Genomic DNA, 20,029 nt, shown 5'->3' on the forward strand with positions numbered 1-20,029 from the left:
ATGTCCCAAAAGTTTATATACTGTTAAATGATCTCATTCATTGTTTTTTTATGATAGTAATAAGTTTTTGCTCATGATTTATATTATTACAAACACTCCACCAGCCTTCGGTTCCTGCATTTTTGTTGGACTTTATTTCTTTAATAACAAGTTTTTTTCCTTTTTTTGTGTATGATTTTTTAATTAACTCATTAGTTTTATATATTTGGGGTAGAATGTGTTCTATGTTTCTTTTTTTCTTTTTTCTAAAATATCTTTAAAATGCTTTTGTTTTATTTGTTGTATAGTTATTACATAGAATGGTTATTTATGTTCAGTTATTTTCTCACATTTTTTTGATACAGTAGTCTTTAAATTATTTGGGGTTAAGAATTAGTTGTTTTTGTCAATGTCATGTTCGTGTTTATAATTTATGAGGGGCATCAACCAGACTTCCAGCAGGACACTGTCTTTTGGTGTCAATGATTGCACCAGGCTAGAGCTGAATATAGTTTATTAAGGTCACCTAGGTTACTGCTACGTCATTGCTATGCGCCTTAGTCTCATGCCAGCGCTGGTCCCAGCGCCGCGTTTGTCTCCGAGGTGTGATGACACGCCGCTTCCATGCAGGAGTCCGGAGATACACTTCCGGGATGCGTTGTCTCGTGGTTCACAGTACAGGTGAGTGTCTTTGCTTGATTTTCAGGTTGGCGCCCTTTCTTCTGTTTATACAGTACATTTTTCTGGGGTAAGTGTGCCCATGATGAAGGTGTAAACACACCGAAATGGCCGTCGGGCCATCTACCACCTTTTCTGCATTTTAAGTCACCAGGCCATTGATAAGTATACTACACGTCTTTGCTGGTCCACACAGTCATTGTTTTTTACAACAAAGTGTTAGGTTGACCATTGTTTTAGTATACATGCTGCCTTGTTACACAGTGACATGCCTTTAGTGGATTATTACATACAGGGGTATTCATTTTGGAGCAAAAAGTCTGTGCTAGACTTTTCGCTCCACATCGCTGATTTTCCTGGGATAAAGTATCGGGCGCGCCCGCTTTATCCCCGTATTCAAGTAAAAAGCTACGAAAACAGGAGCAGGCGAAAAAAAACTGGATTTACCTGGAATAAATCGTAGGACCACCTAAAGCTGTCAAAACATGGGGGATCACTATGGGTGCCCCCGTTTTAGCCTGCAAATGAAAGTCGGGGTTTTAAATAGCAGCGGCAGGTGTTTTTTCCCCGACATTGAAGAAGTGATGCAGAAGAGCACTTAGGTTATTTTTTTTGTTTTTATAAGTGGTCCCTTCAAATTTAGGGTACATGAAAATTGGTACTAGCATATTTTTATGTCCCTAAAGTAATTTTTAAAAAATTCTGCAAAAATGCACCTGCCGTTAATAGCCTACTCTAGAAAACACCTGCCACATACTTGCAGAATAGCCCTGAACCTATTTCCCTATTTTTAAACCCTTTTTTCCATTTTTTTTCCACCTCAATTTTTAAATAATTTTTTTTGGGTGTCCCTATTTTTTTTGAACTTTTTTTGACACAGTTTATTTTTAAATGACATTCCCAGGGTTGCAGGCTTTTTTTTTTTTAAGCCTGCACCCCTAAACCCCAATTCTGCACTTTTTTTCACCACCTATTCAGGGGTGAAAAGTTATCCCCGTTTTTTTTCAAAGACTTTTCGAACCTGCGAAAAGTCTTTGAAATTGAATACGGGGATAATTGAAATCGACGAAAATGACGTCATCAGTGATAATTTTTTGCCGATTCCGAAATTTTCGATTCAAATTGAATACCCCTGATACTGTATATGTTTATACAATACAATATGACTACTATGTCTTTTTTGCATTTATAAAAAGCGTGCTGGTCTTTTTTTCTGTGCATTGCCACCGGATATTTATCTATCTATCTATCTATCTATCTATCTATCTATCTATCTATCTATCTATCTATCTATCTATCTATCTATATATATATATATATATATATATATATATATATATATAGTCAGAATAACTTCAGAATAAAGTCAGAATAAATTCAGGTTGCACTCAAGCAAAACATCAAGAATAAAACACCGTGTTTCCGCTCGTCAACGTTTCAATTCTATTTGAAGAATTTTCGTCAGGACATCTATATATATATATATAGAGAGAGAGAGAGAGAGATTTATATGTATATATATATACAATTGAAAGAGTGATATACATAGATACACATTTAAAGTGAAGATATTTATTTATTGTAATGTTGTAGCTACTAAAAATGTTATTACATTTTCATATACATTATCTATTAGGACAATGCAGATGAGCTAGCAGAGGGCGTGTTTGGTGGCCACCCTCCCTTGCACACTCCTCCCACCATTCCTCCCCTACCTCCCCTGCACACTCCTCCCATCTTTCCTCCCCTACCTCCCCTGCACACTCTTCCCAGCATTCCTCCCCCACCTCCCCTGCACACTCCTCCCACCATTCCTCCCCTACCTCTCCTGCACACTCCTCCCACCATTCCTCCCCTACCTCTCCTGCACACTCCTCCCACCATTACTCCCCTACCTCCCCTGCTAATCCTCCCACCATTCCTAACCTACCTCCCCTCAGCAGCGCTCCAGTCAATCCTCCCTTACCTCCCCTTAGCACCACTCCAGTAAATCCTCCACTACCTCCCCTTAGCACCACTCCAGTCAATCTTCCACTACCTCCTCTCAGCACCACTCCAGTCAATCCTCCCTTACCTCCCCTTAGCACCACCAGTCAATCCTCCACTACCTCCTCTCAGCACCACTCCAGTCAATCCTCCCTTACCTCCCCTTAGTACCACTCCAGTCAATCCTCCCTTCCCTCCCCTTAGCACCACTCCAGTCAATCCTCCACTACCTCCTCTCAGCACCACTCCAGTCAATCCTCCCTTACCTCCCCTTAGTACCACTCCAGTCAATCCTCCCTTACCTCCCCTTAGTACCACTCCAGTCAATCCTCCCTTACCTCCCCTTAGTACCACTCCAGTCAATCCTCCCCTACCTCCCCTCAGCACCGCTCCAGTCAATCCTCCCCTACCTCCTCTTAGTACCACTCCAGTCAATCCTCCCCTACCTCCCCTCAGCACTGCTCCAGTAAATCCTCCCCTACCTCCCCTCAGCACTGCTCCAGTCAATCCTCCCCTACCTCCCCTCAGCACTGCTCCAGTCAATCCTCCCCTACCTCCCCTCAGCACCGCTCCAGTCAATCCTCCCCTACCTCCTCTTAATACCACTCCAGTCAATCCTCCCCTACCTCCCCTCAGCACCGCTACAGTCAATCCTCCCCTACCTCCTCTTAATACCACTCCAGTCAATCATCCCCTCAGCACTGCTCCAGTCAATCCTCCCCTACCTCCTCTTAGTACCACTCCAGTCAATCCTCCCCTACCTCCTCTTAGTACCACTGCAGTCAATCCTCCCCTACCTCCCCTCAGCACTGCTCCAGTCAATCCTCCCTACCTCCCTCAGAACTGCTCCAGTCAATCCTCCCCTACCTACCCTGAACAATCCCATTACCATCACTCCTCCCCTGGCCCTGCTTTATCGTAGTCTTCTGGGGGCTCCAACTGGGCTGCTTCATCCCAGGAAGGACCTGCGGTTGAAGGTACATTCAAGAAAAAAAAAGCAATAACACATAATCAAAACACAATTGTATTTGCAACAATTACATTTAAACATATGTTGAAGGGAGACATTTCACAATACAAACCTGTCTGTTAACATTTTCAAAAAGCCACAGCAGGCTACAGGCCACTTTGCAAATGTCAGTATAGCTATCAGGTTAATTGTACAGAAGGTGTCTGTAAATGCAGCAGGGGTTTTCAAAGGCAGCACTGTCACATAGCTTGCAGTGCTGGGTTTATCATTTCGAGCATGGGTGGGTGATGTTTTCTACAGTTATGATTGTTTTTCCTTTTTTAATTAACATTAAAAATAATTTTTGGGTTTAATTTCAGATGTGCCACAGGAATGCTTGGCCAATGTGGTGAGGAGTGAGATTGCTGTCCTGGCCCAGTGTGTCCAAACAATGGGGGAGGCCATATGTCACATCAGGAGGGCCTTGTGAAGATTTTTGTTTTCTTGCCTATTTGAGGAAAAATCACCACAAACAACAGTTTGCGGGGATTTGCCTCTAATATTAAGTATCCCACAAATGTATTACAGAGGGAACGCAGCAGGTATTTCCGATATCTGCTGCAATCCCCCCAGTCCCACTTGCAGCCACACACACCATAGGTTTCTATGGGGGATACTATGATGCCAAATGTAGCAATATCCAGAATGTAAAGAATTCCTGATATTCTCCAGAGCAGATAACGCCTATACGATCTTTGGGCTACACCGCGCACTATTAGCTGAGGTAGGGATCCGCAAGAACCCTCCACGGCTACGACAGATGTGCATGTGCAGTCCCAAGGACTGTGCATGCACACCGCCCCCTGCACTGGCCGCCAGCGCTCCCAAGACATCACAGGGACGGCCTCCTTTCGGATCTCGTATCCCTGCATGTCCCGGATGATACATCCTGCCAATAGGAACTCTTTTTGCAAAGCAATCAGGGCCATTACTGGCATGCTCTGATCGCATTGCAAAAGCAAAGATTGATGAATGTGCCCCTATATATACACATTGATACATACACTGTTTTTAAAATACAAAAAAACATGGATGGAAGTAACCTGCAAAACAATCATTTCCTAACTGACATTTTTATATCTAGATATCCAGATCTCTATATATATTTCAAAATCTCTCTCTCTCTCTCTCTCTCTCTCATATATATATATATATATATATAATGCACAATGCATATGCATAATGCATAATGGGGGTGCTGTCCTCCTAAAGAGGGCACCGGAGCAAGGATGGACTACGTGTCCAGAGACACAGCGTGGAGGAGTGCCGGAGGATTGTTTTTCTTTATATATATATATATATGTATGGACAGCGCTCATTCACTTAATCAGGTATGTGCTTTTGATATGCATTGGTGCCAGCGCTGTAGCAGAACGGTAGTGTGCCCTGTGCTGCACTGCCCCCCCTCTCGCTCACCCCACCGCCCTCCTCCCCCTGAGCGCTTACCTTTTCCTCTGGGAGGTGGGTGGAGGGCGGGGATCTTCGTCGGCATTGCTGGTGCACCGCACAACACTGCAGGTCTCTTCCTGCAGACCTCTCCGGAGCCGGTCTGTTCGTGGCCGGTGCCACTAGAGGATTTCGCCCTGTGCAGAGGCACCGGCCGTACCACCCTCCCTACGGCCCTGATTGGTGTGTCTTTACAGATCGCTATGTGGAGAGATCTGCAGGAATATTGGTATGATCGTATATTATATAATACCTGTCACTCACTTTGTGAATAAATCCTCTGTGTGGGCATAGTCGCAAAACAATAGCTGCACGTGAGCAGTGCAACAAACATGCGTGCACAATGGCAAACAATCGCTCAATCTGCACATATATCAGCATTGCGTATATCTCTGAATCAGGCCCTCTGTGTGTACGGACTCTGGTCACATGCGCAGTGCGACTTAGATGCATATACGCGATATCAACATTTTGCACCAATTATAATCAGACCCTCTGTGTTTAAATATATGCTGTTTATATAACAGTGTTATCTTAGTTTATGAGTAAGAGTATTTTTGTTTTCACTACTTGCAAAATTATTTTAAGGTGAACGTTTAGAGGCTGCTCTACTGATCTGACTTATCGTGGGAGGACATTTTTTAATATAGGCACGACACTGTTACATTGTGTTTTTGTTGACCACATTTTCACAAATGTATTTGTCCAAATCATTTATTTATGCTTGATAAAGAAACAATTTGTGATGTGAACCATTAGTTATACAATATAATGGATTACAACAAAAATGATTATTACTAAAGAGTGTTACTGATATTTACAGTATGTTTTGTTTGTTATTTGCTGAGTTGAGCTATGACAGCTATTGAATCATTATTTGCTATTATTATAACCTAAACCATTACACTAGTGATTCTTCAATACTCTTTTTAAATAACATGCAATGAGCAAAATGTACTTTAGGGGTCAGATTCAATTACCTACAGTATTTACTGTGCTGGTAAAGCTCAATTTAATCTGCATTTAGCCCATGTTGTAAACCCTTATATATCGTGCTCTAACCAATGATTCCACGATAAGTGCCAGAATCTATGGGTTTCCCCACACGTTAAATCTCAGAGGGTGCATTTAACATGAATTTTTCCTATCAGCTATCAGCCTTTTCTAAATCGAATTTGATTTTGTTTGATTTTGAACAGTGATTTGATGTTCGATTTTGCATGCCCATGTACAAATCGAACACCAAATCCCTCTGAAAAACAAACTTCAAATCCCAATAAAAGGGGTCCCTCTCTCTAGGGCACCTCAGGCCTTGGCAGATAGCCCAGGGCAATCCCCGGCACCCCTGGCCAGAGGGTGCATGGTTGAGGGTGTAAAGTGTGTGTGTAAAAAGATATAATAACATTTTCTTTTACAGTCGAACCACAGTTCTTAGCAATTAACCCCTGCATGCTGGAACTTGGAGAACCACAAGTACCAGCATTTGGGGCATTAAGGGGCCGCTGGTACCTCTAGTTCACCTGTAAAATAAATGTTAAAATAAAAAGAACACTCACACACCATTTAAGTATAAGTTTATTACACACATACACACTCACACATACTCATCTACAATTCCTGGACAGGTCCTCTTGTCCAAGTAGGCATCCAGCATCTTCTTAAAACAAAAAAAAACAAGAAGACCGAACCACAAATTCATTACCGTCCTCTAAGACAGTACTTCCCGAATTACAGAATTCCCCAGCCGCTGCCTTCACCTCTCTCAGCCAATGAATGGTTCCCACCATTGTCTTCAATGGTGAGAACCGCTAAGTTACTAAAGTCTGAGAAATTCAGTTTCATACAAGAATGCGGCTGCCAGTAGCTTAAGGGATATACTGCAGTGGATGGGTCTGAATTAAACCTTAAGTCTTTATAGATAGAAGAAAAAATTTGAAACTGTCCACTGGATAAATTTGAGAGGCATTTCTTCTTAACAGGCTCCTAAAGTGCCGCACACCAGGATCCACCTCCCTTTTATCTCCAGACTCTCTTCTTTGCACTAGGAAGTATGAAAGGGGGCCTGGCTGCTGCCTCCTCCGATCTGTCTTGATCCACCCTCAGATTTGGGCAAGTCAATGAAGCTGCACCTTGCAGAATTTTCCTCGTATTCCGGTTATATACAGATGAGGTTGACCTTAGCATGTAGCTCAGCCCGGGTCCACCTCCACCTTCAGCAAAGGGCGGTAGCCTTGGTCTCTCCATCTAAAAGCTCTGGTCACAATCCCACCTGTCAGCGCTGTTCTGTCTCCCGGGCTCAGACATCTATGATGAGAAAACGATGAGTAAAGTTGCGCAGCTCCTCTCCATTAGATAGTCTTCTCAAAAAAAAAACAACGGTCCGGTACAGGGTCCTTTTTATAGCCTTCTCTCCTCTGTTCCAGCTGGATCTGCGTGCTGTTACCAATCTCCTCCAGTCACTTTGCTCCACATTTGTCCGAGCAGGGCTCCCCACTTTTAGTTCAATTCGGGGAGTCCCATTCTTGAGGCCTCCTCGCAGACCTGAATAGGCTAGGAGTGGTTCAATAGTTCTATACTGGAGGGGGTAGCGAAATAGGCTCACGGGCGCAATCTGGGTAGCCTGGTGGGGTAGGAGGGGCAGAACTATGGGAGACAATGGAGGCATCTGCCGCCAGGCTCCAGCTCTGAAGAGGCACCTCCTCCATTGTCCACAACATATTCACCCCAATTAGGGCTGTAACTATGCACCCAGAGTGTACCGTCCCGGATGCCCAATACATGACACCCCTTCCCGGCACCTGAGAAGCCACCATACACTAGTGGAGAGCTCCATGTCAGATCATCAGCTGCTGCCTTTGTCTATCTATAGCCTGTCTGCATGCGAATTGCTATATTACAGTGTCAGCGGCTGTGATGGGTGGGGGGGCACCAAATTCTAAGTTGCCTCTGGGCGTCTGGGATGAACTTACACCACTGTGGGGTAGCCTACCTTATGGCTCTAGCTTCACGGCGTGCAAGTTGCGCATAGGACATGCGGCTGTCACTGCATTACAGACACTGCCAGTTGGCTTGTTGCTGACCTCGTTATGATAAACGCTGTTTGGTGGGAGTGTGGGACCAGGTAGTAGTGTGGGACCAGGACATCCACTATCCGACTTTCATAATCTATCCAGCAGCACCCTGCTCCCCTTTTACAGCTTTCAACAGGCATAAGAGGTACAGATTGGGCATTTTGAAAAGGGGGTGTGGGACCATAAAGTGAATGGAGATAAAGTCCCAGCCAATCAGCTCCCAACTGCCATGACACAGGCTGTGTTTGAAAAATCGTAGTTAGGAGCTGATTGGCCGGCACTTTATCTCCGTTCCCTTTATCTCCATCCAAAGCTTAGTAGCTTTATCACTGTATTAATAAATGCATTGTTGTTTTTCTATGACAAATTTGGTTATTAGCCAGATTTTAGCTTTCAAAAGTAAAATGTGGCTCTTCAAGACGTCTCATTTTTCTCAGGTAGCTCCCACACCAATTAAGGTTGGAGACTACTGATATAGAGCCTAATTCAGACCCTCTCGCAAGCCGCCGCTCGCTCGTTCCTGGCCGATGTTATGCAATTGTGCATGCATATGCATCGTAGTGCGCATGCGCGAACTAGGCTGAGCAATCGGGTAGCAATCGCTCGCCCAGCAGAGACAGCCCATCTGAATGAGTGACAGGTCAAGCCGTTTGTGGGTGGTAACAAGGGCAGGCCACTGGAAACGGGAGTGGAGGTGCGAACGCAGGCGTGCCTAAGCAACTTAACGCCGTTTCAGAGGTGTGCATAATTAAAAGGCAGCGTCATAGTACACGTCACCTGGTTGAATTATGCACTGAAGTGCTCGCAGTGCTTGCAGCAAAGTATAGTCAACCTCAAGCGCTGCGAGCACATCCGATGGTGCTAGATGTACCAATGTTTTCATGCACTTCCAGGAGATGACGTGGGTGTCTTATGAATGGTTGGTGGGCTGTCTGCATACACAAAGTGATCGCATAGTAAACATAGTAGACGTGCTAATGCCTTGCCTTGTGATCGCCTGCCTTGTTGGGCGTGCGCTGGATTTGCATAATCAGGGAGTGAGCGACCGCATCTAGCGAGCGGCTCTGAATCAGGGCCATAGTGTATAAGAGATCCCCTCTGGTGCCAAAAAGTCTACTCAGGGAGTAGGTTCAGAATGTCCCAATCCCCCTCCCTCTCAGCATGGAACTGTCAGCAGACACTAATACCCCTTTTACACTAAAATCCCGGGTCTGACCCGGGAATTTGAACACTGGTCAATCCCGAGTCGAACCCAGCTTCAGACCCTTAAGTTACAATATTATATCAGAGTATAACATGACACTTCACACTTGCATGAAACATAAAGGGGCCTATGTTTCAAACCATTTTTTACATAATATGCAGAAACTGCAGTTTCTGCATAATTTTATGTATCAATCCTATGTTCTAATAGCACAATGCAGGAGATTTCACAGAAATTAGTACTTCAGATCACAGTCCCCATTATTATCAATGGGAATACGATCTGCCCCCTATGTACTAAACTCCAAAAAGCAAAGATTTCGGAGTTTAGCCCTGGTAGTTTACACCATCTTCAGATGGTGTAAACTACTGTTTGCCTATGGAGGCTCCAGGCGCAGTAGAGAAATCTTTCGATCTCTCTCTCGCAGCCCCCGGCTAGCCCCAGAAGCTGACGCTGTGCACATGTGTGATACCCCTGAAGTGATCACTACCTTATTTCTAAAATATGTTGATATGTAATTATAAATTTGCACTATAGTATATATAAATAATTAAAAAGAATGTTAGTCATATATATTACACAATTTATGCATGTTTGACTATGGGTCAGTTTGTGTATTTACACAGCATTAAATAGTAAAGAAAAGCTGTTTGATGTGTCAGCACCCTCCCACCTCCCCCCCACCCCCCCCCCAGAGAGGACATTGGAGCAGGCTGCCCTCCCTGAACTATTGGGCACTGATGGGCGCGCGGCAAGGAGCAGGTTAATGCCACCGCCACAGAGGGAGAGGGGAGAAGCGGCTCTATAGAGACCTCGGTGGAGTGAAGCAGGAAGCGGCGCATGCGGTCGGCAGGAAGCGGACATGCACGCGACCGCTGGTTTATAAAGAGCACCCGCGGGGACTGCCGGGAGAGCTGCCTGAGGGGGATAACAGAGCGTTTCATCACCAGAGGACAGGGTAAGGAGCGCTACACTTACTGGAGGCTGGATGGTGAGGATCGTCGCCACCAGAAGGAGAGCCAGGTGCGGAGCAGCCAGAGAACTGCAAGGGACACTGCTGGGAGGAAGCAGCATCAGCAGGGGCTGCCCACCAGCCTTCCCCCTCAAAGTGACTGACAGCAGTGGGCTGGCTAGGAGGAGAGGGAGCTGGTACTGGTACTGGAGCTGGGAGTCTGAGTGGCAGCCTGGGCAGAGCTGGAGAGACGGAGCATGTAGAGGAGCTGGAGGTTGAGAGACAATATACTGGAGGGGTAAGAAAGCCACTGTTATCCCCACAGACAGACACTCAGTGACTCTAGCGCCCAATAAATAGAGGAACACAGTGGCCCATTGTTGCTAACACACTTTAGTAACCCCAGTGTTGAGTTTGGGGTTTACAGACTGAACTCATAATATTAAAATTAACCCCTACTATAACCTAGTGGAGATAAGGTACAACAGTTATCAGCAGTGCTAGTATAAAACTACAATGCCAGTACTGGTAATACTTCAGCTAGGATTGGATGTTGCTAAGTAGAGGACATGCTGACTGAAATACAACCGGAGAAATCCTAATGCAGGTGCAGGGGAACTAGCCAGGAGAGATTGCGATTGAATAACTATAACTAACTCTAATTGGCTTTAAACAGCTACAGTTGCTTAGTTACCGTAGTGATAGTGTTGCGTCAAACATTGTACCCAGGCAAGATGTCAATATTACTCCGCAAGAGAAGTCAGAGAGGATTACATTGTGAACATTAATAACAGCGGCAAGTAACTGTCTAAGAAGCATTAGTACAGGACATTGCATAAATAGAGTATCTTCAGCGTCAGCACAGGCCCAGGCTTCCATCTTACAAGCAACAGAACAGCCTTAACCACTAGCTCCAGCATAGTAAAGTAAAAATTTGGAGGCAATCCTTCCTTCTGGTTTAAACAAGTTTTAATGTGCACCACTGAAAGAAGGTCTGGCCAGACTTAAAGCGCATTGTACGTCCCTAAATTAGTTAATGGCATGCCGAAGTAACTGAACACTAGTTTGTTTTGTGCACAAAATAATAGAGCAATTTATTTAATCCATTATTGTTGATATACGTTAGCATTTCCTTATTGTATGCCTAATACTTAACCCCTTTTCTCATCAGCCGGGACAGAAGTTCCTGAGTTCCAGTGTTAATAAAAGAAATGGATCAGAGTGTACTTTATTAATTTTAAAGAGTGTCAATGCCTATATATTGTTAATGTTTAATGTAGGATTAATGTGCAGAATTGTCTTTTAATATTTCAGTGTTATTTAATAAATACTTATTGTGAGTGCTTCCTATTGTCTGTATCTAATACTTTCCTTTCGGATGAGTTCAAGAACCCAAGGTAATCTGGAGACAGTGTTATTCGGTAAGGAATCACCCAAACACAGCACTCCTAGAACTGTACACCCTCATCTTGGTGTTACACATGCGCAGTGTCAGCTTCCCCAGGGAAATCTTTCACTTCCGGGGATATAACTTGTGGGGACAGCGGTTACCGCTTTGTTTGAAAAATGAGCTGATTGGTTGGTACTTTATATCCATCTACATTATCTTTCTCCAAGGCTCAGTACATAGGGCCTACTGATATCAGTCGTGATGTCAGTAGTGGACTTCCTGCTCTATTAGAGCAGGAAGTCCACTCGGCATTGCGAGTGCTGAGACCATACCTTAAGGTCTCCTCATAATGCCGATGGTCGCAATAATTGCGACCATCGCCAGGCCACTCGCACAAGCTGTGGGTGGTCACCCACAGCTTTGCGAGCGACCTGGAGGCCGAAAAAAAAAAAGAATGCACTGATTCAGAGCGAGCGCTCGCAAACAGCAAGCGCCTCTGAATCAGGGCCATAGTGTGTAATTAAGGGCCGTATTCAATTAGAAGCAAAAAGCCATTTTCCGCTAAAAGTATTGCCGATCATAGCTTTTCACATGGTCAGAACTTATCTCCAAATTCAATTCCAGCGGGTTTTCACCTAAGCAGAAAATCAATGCAATGTAATAGGCGAAAAAGATTTGACTAAGAATAGCAGGAGAAAAGTGCAACATTTTTATTTAGGGATGCAAACGTGTGGAAACCACTCCGAACCCTTGGGACAGCCCCCCAAAGGACATCTGTGTAAAAAAATCCAGGGAAAAAAACAGAAGAACACCCCAAAAAAGTACTTTCATTTTGGAGGCGTAAAAGTACAAAGTGGGGGGACAGGCATAAGAACTAGCAAAATAACCTTCTTAGGGGTCTGGAAGGATGGGTCAGGTGTTTTTAGGATTGCAGGTGCAGCAACAGGTGCGTTTTTCAAATTTTTGAAAACTTCACTTTAGAGACATAAAAATATGCTAGCACCCATTTTTAAGTGCTCCATATTTAACTGGACTTATTTTCAGCAAAAAAACTGCTTTATGCCATTCTTCACCACTTTAACAAAGACACTAATAACAAGGATTTTAAACAACTTCAGTACCCCAAATAGTTTTATTAGGGCTATTGGAACACTGCTACATTGATCCCCAATGTTAGTTCATCTTTTTGGTGGGTTCTGACTGATTTCCCCTATTCTGACAGTACTGTCCTTCTGTTCTGCATTCGCCGGTTGCCGTTTTTGCCTGGTTAGTAATTGAGTAGTGCGAAAAGCGGGTACGCGCACGTTAAGTTTTAGCATCCAAAACATGCGATATAGGTGAAAAGTCGGACAGGCGGAACTTTCTCGACGATGCAAAACTAATTTAATACGGCCCTAAGTCTAGGCCAAGCATTAAACAGTAAATTATGCTTTGCGAAACGTATGATGAATTAAAAGGTACACAGTCCAGTGGTACCACGTTTCGTGACATCCTTCCCCAACTTTTTAAACTTGAGCCCCAGTGTCTTCTACAGATGCCACTGCAGGTTTTATATGGTTTCCTGAAAGTTGAACCATGTTTGCCATGTGCAGCCTCCAGCATACACTTGTTGCTCCATGATGTTTTCTCATGGACACCAGCACTGGTCAATTCCCCAAACCTCTGCAGGTAGTCTCAGTCTCCTGCTCCCGGAGCTACTCTGGGCCCTATTGCTGGAGCAACCTACCCACTGACTTTCCCTGGTTGTTTGGGGTCCTGCCTGGCTACGCCTCCACCTCTCCTATTTCCTTTCTGATCTGGGTCTACTCATTTCCCCAGTCTGTGTCTGCTTATAGACCAGCTTCTTGCAGTTTTCCTTCTGTTCCCTATCTCGTACAGGCACTACTGACAATAACAGCATGCAGTCATCAATCTCCTGCTGTCTACACTGCCTACTCTCCTCCTGTAACTGACTGTCACTGATGCAGCCCTGCCCTACGTTATTTTGGCAGTCTGCACAGTTATCTATGCAGTGGTCTACATACTTCTCTAAACCTAACCATATGAACTGCTGCCTGAGCCCAACTCAAGTTCTCCATTTTCCTTGGTGATTGCTTCCACCTGCCCCATGGGCCTGAGCCAGGAACCAATCCTGATATTTTGGTGGGGCTACCACCCTGCACCTATGATTTAGACTGGACACCATATGCAGTAATCCATCTAACCAAGCACATTCCTCTACCAACCCTGTTTCATATGCTATATCTGCCATTGCCTGCATCTCTGCTAGCTCTGGATCTAGTAACTGAGGGCCTGATTCAGACATGTACGCAATGTCGATATTTACACAGATCGAGCGATTGTATGTCATCGTGCATGCGTGTAAGCCGCACTGCGTATGTGTAGGGAAAGCATTGTGATTACACTCGTACAGAGGAACCACTCCCAAAGTGAGTGACAGGTAGGCAGCATTTGGGAGTGGTAATGGGGGGCTGTTAGAAAACCGCAGGCATGTCCGACTGCTTAAAACGCCGTTTCATGGCCAAGCATAAATTAGCCATTGCAATCTCCTTTAGAGCAGGAGAGCTCTCTGCGTGTCATGAGAGCTGCAGTGTTTGCAGTTGGTCAAACTTGATTTACATGCTACATGACTGCCTGATGTGCATCAATGTTACCGATGTTTATGCTGGTGGTCGTTGTTGGGCTCAGCTATGCTTTGGAAACATTAGCATATTTTAGCAACTGCGATCCATGAGAGAATGCAATTGTGATTGCATTAGCGTACATCTCTGCAGTCTAAACCCCCCTCAGGATGGTCTTGACCAGTGGTGGATTTTGCCCCCCCCACCCCCTCCCCCAGTAAAATCTATCACCTCAGTGTAGTCAGTGCAGTCAGTGACTGCACTGGCTACACTGTGACTGACAGTGGCTTCCTATTGGAAGAGCCACCTGCCAGTCACAATAGGTAGTCTCCGGGGGAGGTGTCTCCTCCCCCTGGGACTACCAGTCCAGGCTGCTTTTCCGCCAGCCTTACCCGGCTCATTGGGGCTGCAGACGATGCAGCCTTTGGAAGCTGGTCATATGCGCATGCCCAAAATGAGGCCCTGCTGCTACTGCACATGCGCAGGTCCCAGCGCCTTTCAGAGCGATTATGCAGCAGGCGCCGGGACCAGGGCAGGGTAAGTGATTCTCAGCAGTGGCAGTCCCCCTCATTGAAGAGAGTAGGAGGCGCAGCTGGTATTGACTACTCCCCATCAGATGCCCAGAAATCAAAAATATGGGTTGCTGGCACCCAGTCATCTCATCACTGTTGGTGGTACTTTAGGACCGGAGTTGAAAACCACAATAGATGATTTTAGAAAATCACAGTTTGATGTTATGCATGAGCAATCTATACAATTTAAAAGTATTACCATATATCTCAGAAAACTGACACATACCACTAAAGCATCCAAGTTCACCAGAACAAGACAGACAAATACTTTAGAACAGATAGATAGATGTATGCTTGACCTGGCACAAGTTATTTGTGATCAAAGCAGCAATCAACAATGATCAAACAAATCGTTGCTGCAATTGCATATCTACAATCAGGGCAAGCACAACACTTACCAGTGCCAAGTACAGCTACATCCAGCAGCCAAACAGAGAACCCATAAACATCTGCTGCAGCATCTGATCGGTATGATTTACCGCCGGCCTACAGCGGAAGGCCAGCGGAGGTGAAGATCCCGACTGCGCTACAGGTAAGTATAAACTAACCTAACCCCCCCTAACCCTCCCTTAGGGTCGACTAATCCTAACCTTCCCAACCAAGTGCCTAACCCTAACACCCCTCTAAGTGCCTAAACCTAACCCCCCCTTCCCCGCTGCCTAAACCTAAGTCTCCCGGGGGGTGCCTAACCCTAACCAGCCCCTGGGGGTGCCTAACGCTAACCCCTCCTTCCCCTAGCCTACACCTAACCCTCCCAGGGGGGTGCCTAACCCTAAGTTCTCCCGGGCACCCCTAACCTAACCCTCCCCCCTGTGGCTGTCCGCACCTGGCTTACCTTCGATTGGGAAGCCGGGCGTCGGTCTCCCGGCGTAGGTAAAATGATAGGCGCTGGGATCTCGATGACTGTCATTTAACCCTTGCCAGGATTAGACAGTCGGGAAGCCCACGGTCGAGATTCCGTCCGTCGGCTTCCCGACTGCTTCCCAACTATTCCACCAAAAGGGAATGTGAGGACGCAGGAAGGACAGAATGGAATGTCAAGAGGATCTGATCTTGAGGACATTCTGAAAAGAAAAACAACATATTAGTGTGATACAATCAAAAACAGGTTTTAGTAATCCGTGCGCTTCACACTTACGAGTGTAAATGCAGCAATAGGTTAATATGGTGTACACAAACAATTCACCAAAAAAGATTCAACAAATAAAAAACAGGGTAAACCTTGCGCATAAACCTCAATGGGGAATTACTCTTCAATAACAATGTTTTGGAATTGCCATAAAGTCAACATAAAAAATCCTTATATTGAGTGTTGTTGTATTAGTTCATCCGGGTTAAAACAGTACATATATCTGTCCTCTTCTTAAAAATATACACTGGTCTGCTTCACACAACACATTGGTCACTTGCTAACTTCTTCAAAACACCCTGGAGAGCTTCTTGTTCCTCAGAAACAGATAAAGGAAACAAGAGAAGGACCACAATGGTGTAATAAAGTTTTATTATAGTGACAATGTGTTAAAAAATAAGGTAGAGGCTGCATACCACACATCCAGGTGTACAATAACACCATACAGCACACGAATAATATTTACAGGGTACCTCCTGGGCTCAAGAATCCACCCTCTCTGCTTGGGTCTGGGACCGCTGTTCCTCCAATGTCCACCAACGCGTTTCAGCTTACTAAGAGCCTTTCTCAAGGTGTGTAAAGCTAGACCAGATATCCTTGTTTATATCCCCCCTCCCCCAATATGATTGGTTCACAACTTTTAACATTGGTTTGGTGGGGAAAATGCTTGTTTCTTAATTGTCATACAAATAGGTACTTTCTACAATGTTGGTACCTGTTTTATGTGAATCCCAAGATCTCCATTATTTAGAATTAAATAAATGAACTGGCGTGTGTTCCACCGCGATCTTCACGTGGAACGCAAAGTACTTCCGGTATTCGTACTCGGAAGTGGACCTCTCATGTATCACGCTGCGTTCCACAATCAACACGCGTGGAGCACGCACACTTCCGCTCATTCTCTCATGGCTCCTTTGGGGAAATTGTGTGCGCTCCACTGCCTTCTCCCCATGGAACGTATGCGCTTCCGGCTCATGAACTGTGTCATCGCTTGTGGCCGGTTGCGCTCCACAGCACATCTGTGTGGAGCGCATGCACTTCCGGAGGTGGCTGTAATGCCTTGACCTCCTGGTTGGAATGCTTGCAAATTTGCGCATCACCCTATTGGTTGCCTGGTGCGCAGAAAATTCCGGTGATCTCCACCGGGAGTTCATACTATAATAGAATTGTTAATAAGTCTCTATTTTAATGGTCACGTGAAACGTGATCCTTAATGAGACATATCCACAAATAAATATTTATCATTATATAGAAAAACGGGTAGGGTGGGAGTCGCATTTACAAAAAAGTATTTTTCATAAACATATGACTTAAAAACTCACATGAAGTGAACATAAATATTTAGATAAAAGAATATATACCTATAAATGACCTTAAAATGAGAAGAGATTAAAAACCTAAAATGACCTTGTAAACATATAGATGACCATCAACTAAGAGAAACAGAATAAAACCATATACAATAAAACGAATATGTAGAGAAACAAGTTCCAGTATTAAAAATACCTTCTGTTGTTAAAATATATTCTTATAAAAACCATTTTAACTCAAAATCCATATTCATCCCTTTGGGGTGAAGGGTCCCCATTTCATAAATCATCCTCATTTCAGTCTGTGCTAAATTGTTATCAATTTTCTTTTTTCTCCAGTTTTTCTCCACGACCTTTATCCCTATTACTCTATTAATCCCCTTGGTGGAGCTGTTGTGATGTTCTTTAAAGTGATTGGACACTGAATGTTTGTCTTAACCCTTCTTTATATTCCTCACGTGCTCTGACCATCTTTCCTTCAAGGAACGGGTAGTGCGCCCAATATACTGGAGACCACATTTGCACTCATTTAAGTATATACAGTTGATGCTGTTACAAGTTATGAACTGCGTAATATCATGTGTTACACCTGTAGTTTTTGAATGGTATTGTTCTAATTTATTTGGTTGTACTAGATGATTTTTACACATCTGGCACAGCCCACAGCGATAGAACCCTTTGGATTTAATTCTGCTCATCTTTTCAAAGGAACTGCACTTTTAACCAATCTATTCTTCAAATTATCAGCTTTTCTATATATAAACGAGGGTTTCTCTGGTATAAAAGGTTTTAAAATTGGGTCTTTTTGTAAAAGATACCAGTATTTCTTAATCAGTTTTTCCACTGACTTATATTGTCCATTGAAAGTAGTGATGAATGGTATATCTAATTTATTATCCTCCTTTTTTCTAGTTTTGGATAGCAACAATGTGCCTCTATTGACCTGTTCCATTTCTTTAGTCGGAAAATATCCAATTCCTTTCTGGAATACCCTTTAGCCACAAATTTGTTTTGTAAGACTTCCACCTGCTCTGAAAATACTTGTTTTTCTGTACAGTTCCGCCTGATTCTTCTAAATTGGCCTTTAGGTATATTTTTTAGCCAGACTGGGTGATGATTACTCATCATATTTATGTAGGCATTACTGTCCGTGGGTTTAGTGTGGTTTTTGGTATGTAAACAATTTTCCTTGATATAAATATTAAGATCTAAAAACACAATTTCTATTTTACTGTAATTGCATAAAAGCTGAATATTAAAATCATTTTGGTTTAAAATACCACAGAAACTTTTTAAAACTTCCTCCTCCCCTTTCCAAATAAATATATCGTCTTTGAATCTATACCATAATTTGATATTATCTTTATATTCGTTATTAGTCCATATGTGTTCTTCTTCCCATAGACCCATAAAGAGGTTCGCGTATGAAGGGGCAAAATGAGTTCCCATGGCGGTCCCCCTTTTCTGTTCATAAAAGGTGCCGCTGTGCCAGAAAAAATTGTTATTTAAAATAAAATAAATACTGTCTAAGATAAAATCTATTTTCCTCTCACTCATATCACTTTGGTTTAAAAAGAATTGGGTGGCTTCTACACCTTTAGTATGTTCAATAATGGTGTAGAGACTGCTCACGTCTGCTGTTACTAGAATGTAGTCATCTTGCCATTCTAAATCTTTTATCTTGGTTAAAATATCCGTGGTATCTTTAATATATGATTTTAATTTTATAACTTCAGGTTGCAGATGAAAATTCGAGAAGTGTGATAGGTTAGAGGTCACTGATTCTGTGCCGGCGACTATTGGTCTTCCTGGGGGATCAATAAGGCTTTTGTGGATTTTGGGTAGCACATAGAAGACTGGGAAAGAGGGGTTTATCATTTATGATGTATTTAGCTTCATTTTCTGTGATGGTATTGTCTTCTTGATATCTCTCTAGTAACCTAACCAAATCATTTTAGATCAGGTCACTGGGGTTTGTTTTTAGTGGTTTATAGGTCGTTCTATCATTTAATTGGCGCAGGATTTCTTTCTCATATTTATTGGTATCCATAATGACAATACTCCCCCCTTTATTGGCTGGTTTGATTGTTATTGTCTCATTGTTCTGTAGGTTTTTTACTGCTTCAGTTTCCTTTTTATTCATATTGTTCTTAATGTTATTCCATGCAGGTTTAATTTCATCTAATTCTTCACATATGGCTTTTTGAAAACTTTCAATAAAACATTCACGATTGTATGTGGGATTGAAGGTTGATTTAGGTTTGAATATTTCCCTTTTACTGTTATCTACTCCTTTCTGATTGAGGACGTATTTTTTTTGAGAAATTTTTCTAATAAATTTTTGGAGGTCAACATAAGTTTAAAATTTGTTCAACTTTGAGGCCGGGGTAAATTTTAGTCCCTTTTGTAGGGCTGAATTCTCATCCTGTGAAAGGATGTGTGTACTAAGTTTGTAGATTTTAGTTTCTACTAGGTTTTCACCGTCTGTTTGATTCTCCTTAGGTTCTGAGATTTTTTCCTTAACCCCCTCACCCCTGGATCCCCTTTTGTGATTATTTTTCTTTTTCTTTTTACTTTTATTTATGGTCTCCTGTTCTTTTTCCAACTCCTGTCTAAAAAATGCTGGTCATTTAGAGCCCTAAATCTATTCATGGGCCTTCCTCTTTCTGTTATTAAACTCAG

The 20,029-nt window shown here is 43.4% G+C and overlaps 1 protein-coding gene across 1 annotated transcript in view; it reads right to left on the reverse strand.

Annotated features, from left to right (window-relative positions):
* The window catches only part of LOC148534450 (alpha-1,4-N-acetylglucosaminyltransferase-like), a 118,969-nt gene extending 103,008 nt beyond the window's left edge, over positions 1–15,961 (reverse strand). The window contains exon 1 of the mRNA XM_088466870.1: positions 15,744–15,961. The gene's annotated coding sequence lies outside the window, so the exon portion shown is untranslated. The remainder of the gene's footprint in view (positions 1–15,743) is intronic.
* Positions 15,962–20,029: the final 4,068 nt, after the last annotated feature.

The sequence above is a fragment of the Taudactylus pleione genome, unplaced genomic scaffold (assembly GCF_031769625.1).
Source record: "Taudactylus pleione unplaced genomic scaffold, aTauple2 ptg000066l, whole genome shotgun sequence".
Lineage (NCBI taxonomy): Eukaryota > Metazoa > Chordata > Amphibia > Anura > Myobatrachidae > Taudactylus > Taudactylus pleione.